The sequence below is a fragment of the Rhipicephalus sanguineus genome, chromosome 5, assembly GCF_013339695.2.
Source record: "Rhipicephalus sanguineus isolate Rsan-2018 chromosome 5, BIME_Rsan_1.4, whole genome shotgun sequence".
NCBI lineage: Eukaryota > Metazoa > Arthropoda > Arachnida > Ixodida > Ixodidae > Rhipicephalus > Rhipicephalus sanguineus.
Window position 1 is genome coordinate 188909502 of NC_051180.1, and position 22465 is coordinate 188931966.

At 46.3% G+C, this 22465-nt stretch overlaps 1 pseudogene; it reads left to right on the forward strand.

Moving 5' to 3' along the window:
• The first annotated feature begins 11099 nt into the window (after positions 1 to 11099).
• On the forward strand, positions 11100 to 12514 carry LOC125758498 (uncharacterized; annotated as a pseudogene).
• The last annotated feature ends 9951 nt before the right edge of the window (positions 12515 to 22465 follow it).

Sequence of the window (22465 nt, forward strand, 5' to 3'; positions counted from 1 at the left end):
CAATGATCGTGAAGGTTCTCGAACAAGGAGGCGCCGTTCGCGCTGAGCGTTGCTGGCAGTCTTTGTGGCCGAAAACCGAATATAGCAAAAGTGATAAAGAAACGCACGTGGCAATATTTAAGAAGGCCGAAAACAGAAAAACAAATATTAGTAAAATAGAGAGGTGGTTGTGTATCAAACATTCACATTGAATGAGTACAGAAACACAATACAGACGGCGCCCTTAATATCTGTGAGCATTAAGTATCGTCAACTTACCTGTTGAGACAATAGAAAATTCAGTGCCTATGGAAAATTGCCTGAAACGGCTCGTTGGGACGCTCCTGAGTAAAACGGAGCATTCAGTAAAACAAAAAGCGTTTCTCGAATCGCCAGAAGGTGGCTCCTAATGATTTTCATTATTATTCATTATATTCATTTCATTATATTCAATTTCGCTATTTTCTTAAGCAGTAAGGAGAATACTTTTTACTGTATACTGAAGACACGCCTACATAATAATATATTTGTTTTCAAAATCGCCCTGGCAACGTGTGAATGTGTAAACAGTAGTAGAAATAAAGCAGGCAGTTAGAAGAATAAAGCAGAAATCTTATTTTGGGAGCGCTTTACAAAAGACATACTGCAGTAACCAGACCGGAAAAACAGTGCAGAGACCTAGGTAATGTATGTGATGCAAAATGACAGCGAAGGAAGCACTTGTTGTAATAATCAAATTATGATTTCATAAATTCTTTGAATAAATGTAGATGGAAGTGAAACATACGGTACGCCAAGATATTTTCTTTTAGGTAAACGCTTGTCCTATTAGGTCTAGCATCAGTACCAGTGGTGCTAAAGTTGCTAGAATCTTATTTGCATATAAGTTAATTCACTGCATGCAAGTCAAACTTACATCCACGAGACCCTTCAAATCGCTGATATGCAAAATCCACGCGACGCAAAGCAACCCCATTCTTGCACGCATCACATTTCGTTACGGAGCAAGACGCAAGGGAACCTTCAATAACGACACTGTAACAACATCAGATTTGCGCGATAGACACCGCACCCAATGGAGTAGCCGGCGCAGGACAGTGACTAAGAGCAAGTGTCGCGGCATTGGCGCAACTAAAAAGAAAATAAATCGAGAAAACAAAAGGTACGTGGGCTGGGCGTGTGCTTGTCTTCCTGATCGATCGTCTACCCTCACTAGATGACTCTGGCGTCAAAATAAAATAACGTCACTGCCCTTAGACTTATTCAGATGGCTTAGTGGCACCAGTACCAGCTTGAGAAGCGGAGCTCCTCGAGCGATTATTGTTTCGCACGGTTGTATTGCGACAGATGTATCTTGTATCTTAAGATACACGATACATTATCGAATGTATCGGAAATACAGATACAGATACTCGTTTTTCTAGACGTATCGCGATACAGATACAAGATACCCATAAAGTATCTAAGATAGTATCTAAGATGCATGTATCTTCGATACTGCCCAGCACTGCTACCAACCAATGAACATATCGTTGCTAGGCGTTTCTAAAATGTGACGTTTTTTTGTTCTAAAAGAGCCGAAGGCCTTTCAACTGGAACTGAGAAAAACGCACTTTTTTGCTACTGCTAATAGGTCGGGCCTGCTCCGACAATTTTTTGCTAGTGTGTTCCTGTCCCCTAAATAAGTCAAATCTGTCTTGCGGCTAATATCTATATAGCCCACTATCGTAGGTATTCAGAAGTAAACTTTGTATTTGGCTCTCATAGATTGCAACATTTCATTTGGGCTTGAATTAGCTCGTAAAAGAAGTCTAAAACGATTGGAATGTACGGTATAGCAATATTTTGCGATAAAATTAACATCATCCTTGTACTTCTGTTGGTGCCATCCTCCATCGCATGCGAGTAATGGCGATGACTCCACCGGCACCAATCAGCGCGCGACCACGGCCTACGGACTTTGCTTCTCTGCGTATCTGTCGAGTGACCTTTGTGCCAGCGAACGGAGAAACTTTGGTAGGGAGTGCCTAGTAAAAACCATGCACAAACAGGTGGAAATTTTAACTGTTATCAACCGGACCAGCTGCACAGACAACCGTACACTAACACACGGCTTCACGCATCAAAACACAGCTGATGTTCTCTGAACAGCGCGTAGCTGGCTTAGGTTGGTAGATTAAAACTGATTACTACCGTCAAATATAGCGAGCGTCTCAGGGTCTGGCAACGCTGGCAACGATCGTTTTGTTCCATCATGGCGGAACCCATGCGGTTATAGGTTTCAATGCATGGGCTCTATGGGTACTTGAACTGGTATAGCGCATTACGGGGAAGAAGAAACGGCCGAGCAGACCGACACAAGAGGACAGAGCGCTCTGTCCTCTTGTGTCGGTCTGCTCGGCCGTTTCTTCTTCCCCGTAATGCGCTATACCAGTTCAAGTACGACGAACCAACTCGCCCAATCTTCAACACTTGTGGGCTCTATGGGGAGCTTTTCCTCTAGAGTCAGTATATTAACTCTATGCCTGGCTTCGCCTGTCTTTCTGCTTCGCTCACGCGGTCGCGTCTGAGTGGTAGTTTCGGTATCGCGTACAGCCGCATGTGTTTTGCACGCTCGTGAAAGTCGCTCTGACAAAAAGTTCGACAAAATACCGCATGCATGTGATGTTGCCGGATGCCCGAATGGTGCACGCCGCCAGTGCACGCCGCCGCGCAGTAAAGGCGGGCATCGTTGGGCACAGCAACAGTGACGTGCGAAATACCCCTTTCAGGCGGGTGACTTCAAGTGCGCTAACGCGATGCGGACCACTAAAACATGATTTTATTTCAAAATAAGCACTTCCTTGGCATAAAAGCAGCACTACGAGGTTTATAGACCGCTATTTCAACAATCAACGTGGACTTAATATTTGCCTTTAGTGTCCCTTTAAACAGAGGCATAACCTCGGATGAAGGCTGTCTGCTTTGTTAATGGGCTCTTGCCACTGAAAGTGCGCTGTTAACAATAAGACTGCTTTCTCTTTTACAGGACCATCTACTACCTTGATGAGACCTGGGTGAATGCCGGCCATACAAAGGGGAGAGTTTGGACAGACACCAGCGTGATGACTCGGCAAGACGTATTTCGTCAAGGGCTCTCAACTGGCCTCCGTGCACCGAGCGGTAGAGGAGGACGCCTAATCGTTTTGCATGCTGAAAGTGCAGAAGGCTTTTTTGATGGCACGAAGGTTTTCCGGGCCAAGAAGGGCGCTGGTGATTACCACACAGAAATGGATGCTTCGCGTTTCCAGAAATGGTTTGTTGAACAGCTGCTACCGAACATCAAGACACGCAGTGTGATCGTGATGGATAATGCATCGTACCACAATGCTCAGGTTGAGGAGCTACCAAGCTCATCATCCAGAAAAGCGGAAATCCAATCCTGGTTGATATCGAAAAATATTCTTTTTACAGCGAAAGCTGATCATTTCACCGGCCGTTTTTGGCGCCGTAGTTGTCCGCCGCCGCCGCCGCCGGTGTCCGTAACCAGTATCGCTCGAAATAAGAAAAAAAACGAAATAAGAAAAAAATTCCAGGATGGAACGAGGTTCGAACCTGGGCCCTCTGCGTGGGAGCCCAGTATTCAACCTCTGAGCCATGCCGGTGCTTGAAACTGCTTTGCAAAAAGGTCCTATACAGGCTTCATGTCGGGAAGGAACCACATTAGCATATGCAATATAGCGTGGTAGAAGAGTAAAATAAGCACCAAGCGTCGCACAACGCGAATTCTGTAACCAGGCGTCACACAATGCGAATTGCGCACCGAGTAGGTTGTTGAATGCTTCCAACCCATTACAAAGGGATCTGCCATAATTCTTCATCGTCATCAGGCAGAGCATCAACAAAGTGTGCGTAATGCCTTACATGCGTTAAGCAGGTACCACGGCTTTCCGTAGAATGACGAAAAATGTCACGGTGCCTGCTGCCCTACTTCTCAAAAATTACAATGATTTGTAGCGTAGTGGGTTCCTCGCAAGTGTACTTGTATTGGTTGCCAAGGAAGCCCATAAGCGCATGATCCATTTCTTCGGGGTCTCAGTAAAATTACAATAATTTATAGCGTAGTGGGTTCCTCGCAAGTGCACTTGTATTGGTTGCCAAGGAAGCCCATAAGCGCATGATCCATTTCTTCGGGGTCTCAGTAAAGTTCTTCTCCGCTTCTCCGCAGAATGACGGATAATCGCTTAGTAGGTGCTTCCGAACTTCACAAAAATTGTGATTTATGGCGTAGTGGGTACATTGCTAATGTACTTGTATTAGTAGCCACAAGATAGTTTATAACGGGCTCTAGAAATGCCGCTCTTCCAGCTTTCGCTGTGACTGTGCTGCGCTTTCCGCGCAGGCCTGGCGTTTTTTTCAGATGACCAACTGAAAAGCGAACTGCTGCAGCTCGTTAAGCAGAACAAGCATCTTTTCCATGCTTACCAGGTTGACAAACTTGCCAGTGCCGCCGGGCATGGGGTTGTGCGTTTGCCTCCTTACCACTGCGAGCTAAATCCTATAGAGGTTGCATGGAGCCAAGTCAAAGGTTATGTTGCTTCAAGGAACACAGACTTCAAGATTGAATCTGTCGTGAAGCTGCTGCAGGAAGGAATCGCTAGTGTGATCCAACAGAACTGGCTCCATGACTGCACTCACGTGATGAGGCTTGAGGATGAGGCATGAGAGCGTGATGGCATTATAGACAGCCAAACAGAAAACCTCATTATTTCTTTGTGCACAGACTCAAGTTCTTCAGATGAGTCGAGCAGCTCCGACATGAGTGGAATTGATGAACTGCCGTGGCACAGCCATGTGTACCTTGCCAATGCTTCGAGCAAATGATTGCACATGTACCTAGAACTCTAATATTGCTTTTGAGGACTATCGGTCACTGCTGTTTCTTTACATTTTTATCGCTTATTCACTTTCCTCTTTCGTCGTTGTTTTTCATCTTTCTAATATTTTCGTCTTTCTAATAAAAGTTCACTTGTTAGTACGCGCTTGTGCTGTAGCCTTCTTCGTCTTGTCCTTACGTTTTTTCGCGCTATTTTCTTTCATCATGAATTACCAACTCGCCCAACAGTCAATTATTCTAAGTTATTCACTTCACTCTGATTTTACTGCTGATCTCTTTTGTTGCACTTCGTGCATGTTCTGGTTACGTTATCGTGATGTGACATGACTTCTGGGATTTTGTGAAAGAAAACCACGTTGTGATTATGAGGCATGCTGTGCTTGAGGTTCTACAGATTTTGACCTCTGGGGTTGTTTAAAGTGCATCCAATATATAAGTACACGGGCATCTGGCATTTCCCGTTCATTGAAATGCGACATGCTCAAACATGAGCCTTTTGTGTCAGCAGCCAGGTTGTCATGAGTAAATGGGCACGGGGCGCGCGCCGGACAGCGCAAGGCGTCGATGGTGTGCGGGGAATGGAAAAGTACCCGATGGTGTGCACCCCCGCCACGTCGACGCAAGCCATTGGCCGGAGAAAGGCGCGTGCCACGCGACCCGAGCCGTCGAGAAAGACCACAGGAGAAGAGAAAGTCATTGTTCGGTGGAGTTGTCGAGGAGCAAGGTGGTGCAGGCCAGCGTCGCGTCCGCGACGGGAACAGCAGGGCTGAGTTCTGGAGGCAGCGTTGTGCATGCCCCGGGAGGGTGGCCGTCGACCTCGGGGTCTACCGAGCGAGGCGTCCCGGGCTTGCGGCAGCCTCATCACGCAGTTCTCGAGGCACCTGCGGCACTACCACAGCTCGGCAAGATGACGGCGACCCACCGACAATCACTGGTGACACGTCGACAGTTCGAGCTGGTGGTACTCAGGAGAGGCCGACAGTTAGGCCTAACTGGGAGAGACCGGTGTTCTCCGAGAGGAAGGAAGCATCGGCGAGGAAGACGATCAGCGAGGCGGATCGACGACGACGACCCCAAGACGTCAACAGTAGCTGCGACGACGGGGCCAAACGTCGACTTGGGACCACCAACCGAGTCAGCGGACACCGCGAACCGTAAGAACGCTCCATGGGTATCGCGAGTGACTGAGAGGCCATGGTGGCCAGACTCTCGGGTTGAGAGGAGCCAGGCATAGCTCGAAGGTTTTGCGATTGTCCGTTAGTGGTTGCGCAATAGCGTCGCATTTCCTAATGTTACATTTTGTTGTAAATTTTGAGTGTTCATTCTTGTGTGCCGTGGTGTGGTAGATAAAGTTTTGTTTGCAGTGCCACCACGGTGTCTCCCGAGTCGCTCTTCTCTCTCTCTCCCAACTCCATTCCGACATTGCAAGCGCTCCCGAGATACGTGACACAGGTACTGTAAGCCCTGTCGTCGCGGTGGCTGGGATATGATTATCTTGGTCGTGAATGTTAATATTATATGCTGCATCAGCTTAGTTGCTTTGTTGAGACTTGAAATGTTCAAAATAAGGTTCCTTTTTCTTTTTGATCTCGTGTCATTAGCGCCTGCTGCCTTGTTTCATTTCTGTCGCAATGGGACCTGAAATTGTGCTACCGCTTGTCATTTTTGTGTTTTATTTACTCATTTACTGGGTTATGGTACCCTGGCCTTCCTTGTTATCAATGTGTTCCTACACTTGCGTGTTTAGATTTGTTTATTAGAAATGGTTATTCTGCATAGCAATACCAGCGAACATTGTGATAATTCTGATGCATCAGTGGAGCATCTCCTTATAGAATGCCCCAAATATGAAGAACAGCGTGTTCGACTTAGCAATCGACTCAAGAGACTTGACAAACGACCACTCTCAATTTGCAAGGTTTGGACCATGGCTAAGTCCTGACCATCAAAGACGGGCTATGAGTGCTCTTTAGGATTTTTAAATTGATACAGACTTAGTGAACTGCTTGCAATTATCATGGTTCTTTACTTTCATAGCATTGCATTATTGAGAATACTTTCTAGTCATATGTCCTTGTATGGGAGACTGGCTGTGTGGACTGCATCCGAGGTGTTATGTGACACAACCCTCTATGTGCTAGACTCTGCCCTTAGACTCTGCAAGTGCTAAGTTGTACGACGCATGTTGCATATGTGCATAGTTCAGCTGATTGTTTTACAGCGAAAGCTGTTATGAGATCATTTCACCGGCCGTTTTTGGCGCCGTAGTTGTCCGCCGCCGCCACCGCCGCCGGTGTCCGTAACCAGTATCGCTCGAAATAAGAAAAAAAAACGAAATAAGAAAAAAATTCCAGGATGGAACGAGGTTCGAACCTGGGCCCTCTGCGTGGGAGCCCAGTATTCAACCTCTGAGCCATGCCGGTGCTTGAAACTGCTTTGCAAAAAGGTCCTATACCGGCTTCATGTCGGGAAGGAACCACATTAGCATATGCAATATAGCGTGGTAGAAGAGTAAAATAAGCACCAAGCGTCGCACAACGCGACTTCTGTAACCAGGCGTCATACAATGCGAATTGCGCAACGAGTAGGTTGTTGAATGCTTCCAACCCATTACAAAGGGATCTGCCATAATTCTTCATCGTCATCAGGCAGAGAATCAACAAAGTGCGCATAATGCCTTACATGCGTTAAGCAGGTACCACGGCTTTCCGTAGAATAACGAAAAATGTCACGGTGCCTGCTGCCCTACTTCTCAAAAATTACAATGATTTATAGCGTAGTGGGTTCCTCGCAAGTGCACTTGTATTGGTTGCCAAGGAAGCCCATAAGCGCATGATCCATTTGTTCGGGGTCTCAGTAAAATTACAATAATTTATAGCGTAGTGGGTTCCTCGCAAGTGCACTTGTATTGGTTGCCAATTAAGCCCATAAGCGCATGATCCATTTCTTCGGGGTCTCAGTAAAGTTTTTCTCCGCTTCTCCGCAGAATGACGGATAATCGCTTAGTAGGTGCTTCCGAACTTCACAAAAATTGTGATTTATGGCGTAGTGGGTAAATTGCTAATGTACTTGTATTAGTAGCTACAAGATAGTTTATAACGGGCTCTAGAAATGCCGCTCTTCCAGCTTTCGCTGTGACTGTGCTGCGCTTTCCGCGCAGGCCTGGCGTTTTTTTCTTTTTCTGTTTTTTGTTTCCATTTTACTTGTTATGGCCTCTTTCTTTTTGTCAGTGAAATAGTAGGCTCTAATGTAGCCTACCTCCTCATGTTATTTTTTTCTATTTAAATAAAAGAAAGTTTGAGCTCGTGTGATTCTGGTCAAGAAAAGCTTTAGGTAGTCCGGATGAGGGGAATTTGAAGAGTCTGAGTCACAGCGAGCTCTCGAAGCAAAATATTTTATTGCGGTAGCAATTATATGGACAGTCTCGGCTGATTTTTGCCGTCGGTGGCCGCCGTCATTCACCGTATATGTATATGTGCGTGTATATATATATATATATATATATATATATATATATATATATATATATATATATATATATATATAAGCTACAAAGAAAAATAATTCAGAAAATCTCTCCGACGCGCGGACTCGAACGTGCGACCTCTCGCTTGCCAGCGCGCGGCGTTAGACGTTAGGCCACCAACAGCAACGTCTTACAGCCTGCTAACGGCGAGCTATTTATATACACCACCTACTACAGCATGCTTTCTTAGTGAACACATAGATGGCGCGACGTGCGCACGTGGCGCGCTTTAAACATCGTCGCCCCGCTCCTGCGAACGCCGTTACTGTTCGCCCTACAGGGCGTGGTCGCCTTCGTGCGCTTATCTCTAGGAAAGAAGGGGCGGCCTCTAGGGTGAAGCGGGGGGCACGAAGGTTACTGCGCTCGCTGCAGCGGCCGCGTTTGCGAAGGGAGTGCGCTGTTCAAACAGAAATAAGTAACAACTGTGACAATTAGTTCGCGTTCGTCTTGTGTGTACCTGTTCGTTCGTTTCATGCGTCCTGCGTTATGTTTGAGCAGTGCGCTTCAAGTGTCGAGCTGTGACGCATTAGTTTGCGCTCGTCCTGTATGCGTTTTTTTCGTGCGTCCTTTGGGCTCGAGCGACGCGCTGGCAATTTCGAGCTGCTTTCCGTTCTTCGCGTTGCATTCCAATTTATTGCTATCGCATTCAATGCTTCGGCGAAACTGACTTTTTCTTGAGTAAGCGAGCTCCAGTTTTCTTTTTTGCCACCTAAACGTTGTTATGGTTATGTTCGAGGTGGGCTCGGTGGCTACGCCACGGAACAGTCATCTAACCCGCTCCTGTTTGCCATGCAGGTGTACGTGGTGCTTGCCATTCACGCACTTGCCTCTGCTTCACTGGGCACAGTGCCTCACAGACCAGCAGCCTGCGAGCCTTTGTGGCTCGAAATCAGCGCGGATACGCCTACCCAATGCGGCTTCAACATCGATGCACTGGCCTGTCAAGCGGCGCCCCCACCTGAGGAACCAAGGTATATGTAAACTGGTAGCGTAACTTCCGTAGAAGCCCACGTGTCAAGCCGGTGGCTAGTTGTTGCAACAGTCGCCATCTATGTGAGGAGGGGACAAACAGAATTTAAAAAAAAGAAAAAGATGACGTCACAACCGGAAGCGGAAATGACGTCACGTTTTAACGCGATGGGCGCGAAACTATGAAATTTTTTGACAGGGCGCCGCTTCTTACTTTTTTTTATAGCTGCATGTTCTTTTTCTTATCACTATGACGGCTCTATAATGGAAGCCTGCAAGATAACGGGAAGACGAAAAAGACAGATTTGATAAGGTGTATTTTATTGGTGAAATATTGCAGTTGAACAGGATATTACCCCAAAATATATAACACAGAAATCAGCAGTAGGATAACAATTCAACGTGCACACTGTGATGGTGTAATGTGGGCCCAGGATCCGAAATAATTCAACCCGCAGTCAAGTGATTCCGTACACACAACACAGACTAACACAACCGATAACTCTGACGATTCACACACAACACACTACAGCATTCCTTATTTACATCCTAAACGTCCTACGCGCCTCGCACACAAACTGCCCTACTCGCCATTATGAACTGTTGCCACTGCGGCGAGGTCGGTCGTCACCGGTACTCCTTGGGCAGTCAACAGTCACGCTGCCTTGACCGTGGCGAGGTGGTAGTCGTGGTGATGATGGCACTGCAGGCCGGTAGATCACCAGGCCACTGCAGCGCAGGTTAGCTGCCCGTCGCCAACATGAGCCGCGGCCACCTCGTGACACCACTCGGGCCCCAGGACCTCAGGCCATGGACAGACTAGGCTGCCGGTCTCTGTGTCAGCACCGGGCACAGAGCGGGAATCAGGCTCACCAGGTCCACATGGCTGCCGGACGCCTGGTTAAGCGATGTCGCGACCCGAGCCGCCGACCAGCGGCTGCCGTTCCAACCGTGTCGCGCTCCAACTTCTCGAGCCGCACGCCCCGCTCGCGCTTCCTTTTCGTCGTCTTCCCCTCCAAGGCGTACCGCAGAGCAGAACTGTCGTTCCCTCTTCGCCCCGTCACGGGCCACACAATCCACATCATCACACACACAAACCTTGCACACGTGTTGCTTTTGCATCCGTAGACAGCGCAGCGTTTCTTCGCGTGGCGTGGCGGACTCATCGTCCTGAAGGGCGACAGCACGCCGGCCGTGCGCTGGCAAAACACAGTCACTGAAACGGTTCCCGATGGCTGCGATGGGCTATATTACCTTCTGCCAAGTACCACGACTACAAAACAACGCTTATGCGAGGAAATCACCTACGGACGACAGGCACAAATCTACTGCGCAAAAACGAGCGACGCCTTTTGCATCTCAAAATGCGCAAAACCGTTGGCCCATGTTACCAGACTGCCTGCATGTGCCCGCTGTTTCTGAAAATAAACGAAAAAAATTGGCCACTCAACCACATACCCAAGACTAAAGTTTGATTAAAGTAATCTACTAATATAATTCGTGACAAATAAAATTAAAACTAATGAAAATAAACGCTTAATTAATTTTTTGTTTTCATTATTTGTCCCCCCCTCACCTAGTAGCGCTTTAATCGTCACGCGGGTGTTGATGTTTGTCGCAATAGGTTTCCGACCACTTTTCGTTCCGAGTTTCGCGACCTATTTAGATTGACCTTGGAGGAACTATGGATTCAGAAGCCACTGGCAGGCCAATCTTCATCAGCATCACCAACAGCTATAAAGCCGGAACATCCCCGCGCGGCGCGCTGTGGGCTCGGTGGCTACGCCACGGAACAGTCATCTAACCCGCTCCTGTTTGCCATGCAGGTTGGTGGAAAAAGCTCTTCGTTTTCAAAAAAATCAAGTAATTACTGTCTGGTCCAGCTGCCGAGCCCGCAGTACTGTGTATGCCTTGCTTTTGAATGTATCGATGCCATTCACTGTTTATTACTGCTACTGTCAGGGGACATAGAAACCAACCCAGGGCCTACTGATCCTGTAATTCTTGCTGAGCTGAAAAAAATATCTACCGGGCAGTCTGCACTCCTTTCCGAAGTGCAAGACTTAAAAGTGCAACTGCATACTACGGAAAAAAACTATTCGTGGCCTAAGTGATAGAATAGCACAGTTGGAGGAGCACTACAAAACCCTTTCAACTGTGCAATCAGAACTCGTGACATTACAGACGAGTACGGCTGCCACCAGCCGTCACATTGAAACTTTAGAGGCCCGGTTTGAGGACGCTGAAAATCGCTCGCGACGCAACAACCTGCTATTCCACGGACTTCCAGATACTAACCGCTCTGAAACTTTCTCGGAATCGGAAGGATTAATTATGAACCTCTGCAGTGAGCACTTAAACATAAAAATTGACCCGAAGGAAATTGAAAGGGCGCATCGGCTCGGCCGCTACAAGGCTGGCCTGCAGCGTCCAATCATAGTAAGATTTACATCTTTTAAAACTAAAGAAGTGATCCTTTCTAACGGCAAAAAACTGAAAGGTACAACTTACGCAATCAGGCAGGATTTCTCACGTTCGGTCCAAAATGCACGAAAACACCTTATAGTCTTCGCTAGAAACAAGTCGACCGCTTTTTCATGCCCTTACAAAACGTTGTTTCTTGGCTCAAAGCGGTATGCCTTCGATGAAGTATCGCAAACAGTCAAAGAAATCCCATAGCAAACCAGGCAGTATCGCCAACTGCCACACCGCCCCCGTAATGACGCCCGAGCAAATATCACTACTTCCGTGGGCTACAATAACGTGCGCAGCTTTCTTTCAAAACGCGAGGAAATATGTAGTCTTGTCTCGTCATCTAGCAGCAATATAGTCGTGCTCACCGAAACGTGGCTTTCTGGTGACGTCACAGACGACGAAATCCTGACCGATCTCCCGAACTTCGACGTTTTTCTTAACGATCGTAAAGGCGCCCATGGGGGAGGTGTTCTAATCGCCACTAGTAAGCTACTCTCGTGCTCAGTCGTCGACATTACGACTGACTTAGAAATCCTATGGCTTCTCATTCGTTCTACGCCACTAACTTTGCTACTTGGAGTGTGCTATCGGCCCCCGCAAAGCAGCCCAGACTTTCCACAGAAGTTTAACAACATATTGAACCATCTCATTTTGAAACATCCCAACGCGCGCGTCCTAATTTTCGGCGACTTTAACTATCCCGACATTGATTGGCAAGACCAGGCAGCTTTGTCAGGAACAAGTGCGGAAGCAAAAGAATTTGTCAATATCTGCCTAAACTTCAACCTCACACAGCTGGTGTTGGAGCCAACCCGCGTGACAAATAGTTCAGCGAACATATTAGACTTGATATTAACAACACATCCTGAAAGTTTATCTTCGCTTACATACCTGCGCGAAATCAGCGACCATAAGGTTATACACTCAGTCTTCAACTTCAGTCACTTTCCCAGCCAGATTCAATCGAAGACTATCAGTCTGTATGATAAAGGGAACTACGAGGCAATCAACATCGAGCTTCAGGGCTTTTTATCAGACTTTGAAGCTCGTCTTTCGAGCAGAACGGTGGAAGACAACTGGACAATTGTCAAAAACAAAATAGGGGAGTTAGCAAGAAAGTTCATACCTACAACTACATTTCGCACGTCTTCCCAGAAACCATGGTTCTCAAAAACCTTGAAAAGACTAGAAAATAAGTAAAAACGGTTATTTCGGGCTGCCAAGCTAAAACACAGTGCTCACAATTGGGAAAAATACTATGCTGCTGAAAAAGCATATTTGCTCGCCTTACGCAGCGCCAAGCACTCGTTTATTCACACAGACCTGCCCAAGATACTTACTAATAACCCCAGGAAATTTTGGAACATAATTAATCCGCAGGTAACGCACAACATTACATTGAAAAGTGAAGTGGGAGACGATATTGGTAATTTTGAGAGCGCTGAGCTATTCAATACTGCTTTTTCATCTGTGTTTACCCACGAAACCCCTATGCCATTCCCTGTGTTACCGAATTGTGTCCTGTCTTCTATGTCGCGTATAACATTTATCCCAGAGGGTATAATGTCTGTCATTGAAAAATTGAAACTGTCTTCTTCGGCAGGTGTGGACGGAATTAATTCCAAGATTCTTAAAAACACTAAATGCATTTCTTCAGTGATTCTGTCGCTGATATTCTCACAGTCACTTCACACCGGCCACTTACCAGCCGACTGGAGGATGGGGAAGGTCACTCCGGTCTTCAAATCAGGTAACAAAGACAGCCCTCTAAACTATCGCCCCATTTCTTTAACAAGCGTACCCTGTAAAATCATGGAACACGTCATCTTTTCCCAAATCATTCATTTCCTTGACGGCAATAACTTCTTCCACCCCGCGCAGCATGGCTTTCGTAAGGGTTACTCTTGCGAAACCCAATTAGCCCTCTTTGTTCAGGATTTGCATGCCAATCTTGACACTAATCTGCAGACGGACGCAATATTTTTAGATTTCTCGAAAGCGTTCGACACGGTGCCTCATAAGCGGCTCTTAATGAAACTTAGATCTTTAAATATACATCCTGACATAGTAAATTGGATTGAGGAATTTCTAACTAACCGCTCGCAGTTTGTCTCCATCAATGAAGTACACTCTAGTCCCGTTCCAGTAGCGTCAGGTGTCCCCCAAGGCTCCGTTCTCGGGCCCCTTCTCTTCCTGATTTACATAAACGACCTAGCTTCATGTGTCTCCCCCTGTATCCGTTTATTCGCCGACGACTGCGTAATATATCGCCCAATCACCAACCCCACCGATCAAGCCGCTGTCCAAGATGACCTAAACCACGTGCAAGAATGGTGTGACCTGTGGCTCATGAAACTTAATCCCAACAAATGCAAGACCGTTTCATTTTACCGCCGCCACAACCCCTTTCTGTTCCCTTATGTAATTGCTAGCGTTACCCTCGAACACGTGCAGTCATACAAGTATCTCGGTGTAACCATATGTAATGATCTGAACTGGCGCGCGCATATTACTAACATTATATCATCAGCGAACAAATCTCTGGGTTTCCTGAAACGTCACCTCCGGCACGCACCTAAAAATGTCAAGCTACAGGCCTACAAGTCCCTTATCCCGTCCAAATTGGAATACGCATCTGCAGTCTGGAGCCCACACCAAGCCTATCTGATCGACTCACTCGAGGCAGTTCAAAGCCGTGCCATCAGGTTCATTCATTCTTCGTACTCATACAATACCAGTGTAACATCGCTCAAAAAAGAATCGGCTATTTCAAGCCTCGACGTCCGCCGCCGCATCTCTAGTCTCAGCCTTTTTTCATAGGTTTTTTTCACAGCACGCTTCGTCATCCCTACATCGCTCCACCGGCCCGCATATCTCACCGCACGTGGCACTCACTTCAAGTTGCCCGGCCGCGGATTAAGACGACCACCTTTTCTGAGTCCTTCTTTGTACGGACAGCAAAAGACTGGAATGACCTTCCCCATGATGTCGTCACCACTGAATGCTCATCATCATTTTTTGATCGACTATGTGTCCATTTTTCAAGATAAAAACTTGTGACAATAAAAAAAATTATATGTTAACCCACCCCTTATGTAATACCCCCTCGGGGGTCTTTAAGGAAAATAAAGTTAAGTTCTGTGTCATGAGTCATGACTCACACGTGTAAAATGTCATGTTGACATCGAGTGCCAGAAAAAGGTTGTAATGGTTATCATGATTATGTGACAAGTGCATTAATGTTATGAGTGTCAGCAAAAAGTTGTTATCGTTATCACGTTCTGTGCCATAAGTGCAAATAATATGTTGACACAGAGTGCCCAAAAATATTGTATTCCCCACTGCGGAAAAGCTTCCTTATTTGCGCTTGAAAGCCTATGTAGAAATGCTTTTCGTTGTCGGACATAAAGATTCTTTAAAAAAAATGTAAAGTGATTTGTGAATTAGACAAGATTGATTTGTTAACGAAGCGTCTGGAAAATCCTGATTTAGAGCAACAAGAACTTTTGGTCTTTTTGTTCGCAACGTGCCTTCTTATGCTGTAAAATATAATTACTTGCCTTTTGCTTTCGTGCTCTTTCAAATCACGCCTGGATGCAATGCAATAAAAGATATGAACGCTGTTATGCTTTATTTTAGGGGCGAAGCTCCTTAAGGCGGCACCCGTTCGTCCCTCGTAGTCGTCGTGGTCGTAGTAGTGAGTAACAAGTCTTACGCTTTGACCTCCAAGGTGGTGCCGGTGGGAGATTTCTCCTGTGCGTTGTTGAACAATAAAAAATTCGCAGCGTGCGCCTTAACTAAAAGCCGAATTCTTCTGTCTCTCATTCCCCATTAGCAGCCATTGGCATGTTCCAGTAGGAAACGTTAGTAGAAGTAGAAGTGTAAGTGTTAGCTAAAAGCCGACTTCTTCTGTCTCTCATTGCCATTAGCAGCCATTGTTTACCTCCAAGGTAGTGCCTGGTGAGATTTCTCCTGTGCGTGATTAAACAATAAAAATTTTGTTCAAAACGCCGTTGATTGATGAAATAAACCAACGAAAGACGCCAGATGTTTTGTAAAAGCAGAACGAAAGAACGCCAGATGTTTTTCTTAAAGTGTAGTAGTAGTAGTTGTATGTAGCCACCTCGCCCGATCGTCAACGGGCGAGGTGGACCGGCAACGGCGCGAGGACCCTGCCGTACGAGAGTTAAATCACACTAAAAGACATACTTTGCGGGCGATACACTCTAGTGAGCTTTCAACTTTTCGTCTTAATGTACATGATAAAGAAATTATTTCTACGAAAAACGCAAGGCACACCTTGAGCAATATGTTTGGTTTTGGGACGCTAAATGGAACCATGAGGCGATGCGAAGCCGGAGCACTTGCACGATCGCGTTCCGTTGGCTTTCGTTGGGCATGCTACCGACCTGGCGTCGTGGAACGCGCGTCCTGTCTTCCCTCTAGCCTTGCCTTTAATTCGCACAGGGCGAGCGGGGAATGCGGTCGCTCTTGGCGCTCTTTCGCTCGGGAGTGGACTTCTTCCTTGCATTTCACCGATCACAAGTGATAATGAAGGGACCACGTAAACCAACAGTACAATAAAAGTTTGATGTTTAATATATACACGATGTTTCACACTCTTTATATTATGTACTGGGCGCATTTCACGGAAGAGTTTCACGGTTTACAGATGATTCCCTCCGTAGCTTCGCCCCACTCATCATCATTCACCCCGTGGATATGCTGTGATTTTTTTTTCTACCATGCGACACTGCCTGTTACATACTGCATGTAGTCCAAAAAACGGCAGGAAGTGGAAGATGGAAGCTGTGATGAAAAAATCCGTAAACAGGGGGTGGGTGCATGTAGCACATACTGCATGTAGTACATATGGAAAAATATCGGCGGCCGTTACGTTCTGTGAAGGTGTGTGACTAACGAAGCTTGATAAAATAATCTGCGTCAGTCTCTTTTTAATTAAGCGTGAGCTCTCTTTAAATCTAAACCCAATTCAGTGGCATCATGGTACTTGCACTCCGTATTTATTCGAATGCAATGCGAGCTTTTTCTCAAAATATTTGCTACTAAAGTCGCCCCTCGCGTTACAACCGTGATCGCGTTACAATCGAGCAAACACCGTATTGAGGCTGCGGTGTGCGCTTGGCGGCGTTCATCATATTCCCATGTGTCTTATTTTGTTGTCTTCGGTCTTCACCCGCAAGGACTGTTTGGAATGCTCCGCACAGACCGCGATGCGATGTTCCAGAAGCGTCACGATTCTTTTAGATCTTTCCTTTAAGATTGCGCGCGGTACGCGAATAGTCTAGAGATTGCATTATTGCATTTTCATAAATGTGAATCACAAAAACTGTTCATCAGTTTAACTCTAGGCTGAAAAGGTAACAGTATACTCTGTCTTTACCTTACTCATTGCTGATTCTACGTCTTCGTAGAAGTGTTCAACCAGTTGATCATCATGGCTGGATGTAGGCGCGTAGGCCTGTACCACCTTCATCTTGTACCTCTTATTAAACTTAATTACGATGCATATCACCCTCTCATTAATGCTATAGTATTCCTCTATATTGCCAGCTATATTTTTATGAATAAGGAACCCCACCCCTAGTCCTCTTCTGTCAGCTAAGCCACGATAGCATAGGACGTGGCCGTTCTTCAGAACTGTATAAGCCTCCTGTGGCCGCCTAACCTCACTGAGCCCTATTACATCCCATTTAACACCCTCTAATTCCTCGAATAGTACAGCTAGACTCGCCTCACTAGATAAAGCTCTAGCGTTATACGTAGCCAAGTTCAGATTCCAATGGCGGCCTGTCCGGACCTAGAGATTCTTAGCACCCTCTGCTGCGTCGCAGGTCTGACCGCCGCCTTGGTCAGTTGCTTCGCAGCCGCTGGGGACTGAGGGCCGAGGTTTAATTAGTGTATTCATGTGGGAGGTAGTGGCCAAGTACTACACCAGGGTGGCCAATCCTGCTCTGGTGAGGGAGTGCATTACTGGCTGTGGTCGCCAGTGAGGCTGCACCCCAGGCCTTTTTACACAATTCCAACATCACGCGGATTTTTTTTTGTACTGTACTGATGGGCGACTTTAATGCAAAGGTAGGCAAGAAGCAGGCTGGAGATCATGCAGTTGGGGAATATGGCATCGGCTCAAGAAACGCCAGAGGGGAGTTACTAGAAGAGTTTGCAGAACGCAATAATTTACGCATCTTGAATACCTTCTACAGAAAACGAGCTACTCGTAAGTGGATGTGGAGGAGTCCTAATGGCGAAACTAAAAATGAAATAGACTTCATAATGTGCGGCCACCCGGGCATTGTACAGGATGTGGAAGTAGTTAACAAGATCCGATGCAGTGTCCATAGAATGGTAAGATCTAGAATTCAACTAGACGTGAGGAAGGAACGGCAGAAACTGATACGCAAGCAGCCGATTAATGAACTAGCTCTGAGAGGGAAAGTAAAGGAATTCAGAGTTTCACTTCAGAATAGGTACGCGGCTTTAACCGAGGAAACCGACCTTAGCGTTGACGCAGTGAATGATAATCTGACTAGTATCATTAAGGAGTGTGCAGTAGATGTCGGGGGTGCAGTCGTTAGACAGGACACTGGCAAGCTATCCCAAGAGACGAAAGACCTCATTAAGAAACGTCAAGCCATGAAAGCCTCAAATGCAACAGACAAAATAGAGCTGGCGGAGCTTTCGAAGTTAATCATTAGGCGTAAAGTAGCCGACATAAGCAAGTACAACATGGAGATAATTGAGCATGCTTTAAAGAACGGAAGAAGCCTCAAAGCTATGAAGAGAAAACTGTGCATAGGCAAAAATCGGATGTATGCATTAAGCGACAAGGAAGGCAAGGTCACAACCAATATGGATAGGATAGTTGAGGTAGCGGAAGAGTTCTACAGAGATCTGTACAGCAGCCGAGACAGTCAGGATGATAACGTAAGAAGCAGTAATAGCCCAGAGGAATCTGACATCCCACCAGTATTGACGGGAGAAGTAAAGAAAGCCCTAATATGAATGCAAAGAGGCAAAGCCGGTGATGAGGATCAGGTAACATCAGACCTGTTGAAAGACGGTGGAGAGATTATGTTAGAAAAACTGGCCACCCTGTATACGAAGTGCCTCTCGACGGGGAGGATACCAGAATCTTGGAAGAATGCCAACATCATCTTGATCCATAAGAAAGGGGACGTCGAGGACCTGAAAAATTACAGGCCCATCAGCTTACTGTCCGTCGTCTACAAGCTATATACAAAAGTAATTGCTAACAGAATTAATACGACATTAGAGTTCAATCAACCAAAGGATCAGGCAGGATTTCGTACAGGCTTCTCAACAATAGACCATATTCATACTGTCAATCAGGTGATAGAGAAATACGCGGAATACAACCAACCCCTATACATAGCCTTCATAGATTACGAGAAGGCATTCGATTCGGTGGAGACATCAGCAGTCATGCGGGCACTGCGGAATCAGGGCATCGACGAAGCCTATATAAACATAATGGAAGAAATCTACAGCGGATCCACAGCCACTATAGTCCGCCATAATGAAAGCGACAGAATCCCAATAAAGAAGGGTGTACGACAGGGAGACACGATCTCTCCAATGCTATTCACCGCGTGTTTACAGGAGGTTTTCAGGGCCCTAGACTGGGAAGAATTAGGGATAAGAGTTAATGGAGAGTATCTCAGTAACCTGCGATTTGCTGATGACATTGCATTGATGAGTAACGCGGGAGACGAATTACAGCTCATGATTACTGAACTGGATACGGAAAGTAGAAGAGTAGGTCTTAAAATTAATATGCATAAAACTAAAGTAATGTGGAACAATCTCGGCAGAGAACAGCGCTTTGCGATAAGGGGCGAGACACTGGAAGTTGTAAAGGAGTACGTCTACTTAGGACAGGTAGTAACCGCGGAGCCGAACCAAGAGAGTGAAATAACTAGAAGAATAAGGATGGTATGGGGCTCATTCGGCAAGCACTATCAAATCATGAATGGTAGTCTACCACTATCCCTCAAGAGGAACGTATATAACAGCTGCATCTTACCGTTACTTACCTACGGAGCAGAAACCTGGAGACTTACAAAGAGGGTTCAACTTAAATTGAGGACGACGCAGCGAGCGATGGAAAGGAAAATGCTAGGTGTAACCTTAAGAGACAGGAAAAGAGCAGAGTGGGTCAGGGAACAAACGGGGGTTAAGGATATCATAGTTGAAATCAAGAAGAATAAATGGGTATGGGCCGGGCACGTAGCACGTCGGTAGGATAACCGGTGGTCATTAAGGGTAACAGACTGGATTCCAAGAGATGGCAAACGCGTGAGGGGGAGACAGAAAATTAGGTGGGTAGATGAGAATAAGAAGTTTGTAGACAAAACTGTGCCTATGCACAGTTTTGTCTTCATAGCTTTGAGGCTTCTTCCGTTCTTTAAAGCATGCTCAATTCTCTCCATGTTGTACTTTCTTATGTCGGCTACTTTACGCCTATTGATTAACTTCGAAAGCTCCGCCAGCTCTATTTTTTCTGTTGCATTTGAGGCTTTCATGGCTTGACGTTTCTTAATGAGGTTTTTCGTCACTTGGGATAGCTTGCCAGTGTCCTGTCTAACATTATTAAACTGCTCAGCGCAAAAATTTAACAGGGTACACATACAAACGACGAGGACAAGTGCGACAGTTGTCCTCGTAGTTTTTATGTGTACCGTGTTAAATTTTTGCGCTGAGCAGTTTAATAATGGAATACCAACTAGCCCAATCCCAAACTTTACTCCTGTCTAACGACTGTACCCCCGACTTCCACTGCATACTCCTTAATGATACTAGTCAGATTATCATTCATTGCGTCAACGCTAAGGTCGGTTTCCTCGGTTAAAGCCGCGTACCTATTCTGAAGTGAAACTCTGAATTCCTGTACGTTCCCTCTCAGAGCTAGTTCATTAATCGGCTTCTTGCGTATCAGTCTCTGCCGTTCCTTCCTCACGTCTAGTTGAATTCTAGATCTTACCATTCTATGGTGACTGCATCGGATCTTGTTAACTACTTCCACATCCTGTACAATGCCCGGGTGGCCGCACATTATGAAGTCTATTTCATTTTTAGTTTCGCCATTAGGACTCCTCCACGTCCACTTACGAGTAGCCCGTTTTCTGTAGATGGTATTCAAGATGCGTAAATTATTGCGTTCTGCAAACTCTACTAGTAACTTCCCTCTGGCGTTTCTAGAGCCGATGCCATATTCCCCAACTGCATGATCTCCAGCCTGCTTCTTGCCTACCTTTGCATTAAAGTCGCCCATCAGTACAGTATACTGTGTCTTTACCTTACTCATTGCTGATTCTACGTCTTCGTAGAAGCGTTCAACCATTTGATCATCATGGCTGGATGTAGGCGCGTAGGCCTGTACCACCTTCATCTTGTACCTCTTATTAAACTTAATTACGATACATATCACCCTCTCATTAATGCTATAGTATTCCTCTATATTGCCAGCTATATCTTTATGAATAAGGAACCCCACTCCTAGTTCTCTTCTGTCAGCTAAGCCACGATAGCATAGGACGTGTCCGTTCTTCAGCACTGTATAAGCCTCCTGTGGCCTCCTAACCTCACTGAGCCCTATTACATCCCATTTAACACCCTCTAATTCCTCGAATAGTACAGCTAGACTCGCCTCACTAGATAAAGTTCTAGCGTTATACGTAGCCATCTGTAGTACGGCTCCGTAACTCGCTCCGTGTTCGCAGCGCACGCTAACCGAAGGAAGCAAAAGAAGAATAAAATCTGAGGGATAATGTGGTGTAAAGCGAAGGGCAGATGCGGCGTGCGGACTATGTACTTCGGCGCACACTGCCTTGCGAAGCTTGCAAAGCGATGGCTGTGTGGATCATTGCGATCGGGTCTCGAGTAGCGGCCCTGATTTACCGCGGACGCGCGCAGCAGCGTCTCTGGCACTGCCTACACACGTTTATATACGTAAATCATTGCTTTCCTCGATCTGCAACACCGATAAGCTAATGTTGGTAAATTATGCTCTCTCACGCGCGTGCGACGTCGGCCGTCTGTTTTAAAATGCATATATCGTAATATATTGTTCTGTAAGTGTAGCTTATGTTGCAGGCGAGTTACTAAATTGAACGGAGAAATAAGGACTGAGGTTGAAGAGCGCTTTTGCGTGCGCCGGTCATTTCCGAACCTAAACACAGTGCCGATCTTGTTGAGGAAACAAGTTCGCGTCGGTATTGGCGGCGAGGAGTTACAGAGTCGCCCTTATCAGACGCGCTTCGATTGCGTGCTAGGCAGGATGCCGCCGGCGCGCGCCCCATAGGTTTTGCTGTCAGCACTCTAGAAGATCACCTCGCGGAAGCCCTCCGGGACATTTCAGCAGGTACTTTCCAAAAGAAATATGTTCTTTTCTGTCAAAGGAATAATTTACGACGAACAGAAAGCGCAAGATAGTCTACAGTCGCTGTCTCTCTGCAGAAAACCGAGCACCCGCTTCACGCGGTCACCGCGTTGGACACCCCTGAACCGGCCTCTTGCGTGAAAGGTAGTCAGTCGCTGAGTGCAAAATATGTGAAATATCTCGTTAGAGTAGACTGCCTGTATAACCAAACGGAGCA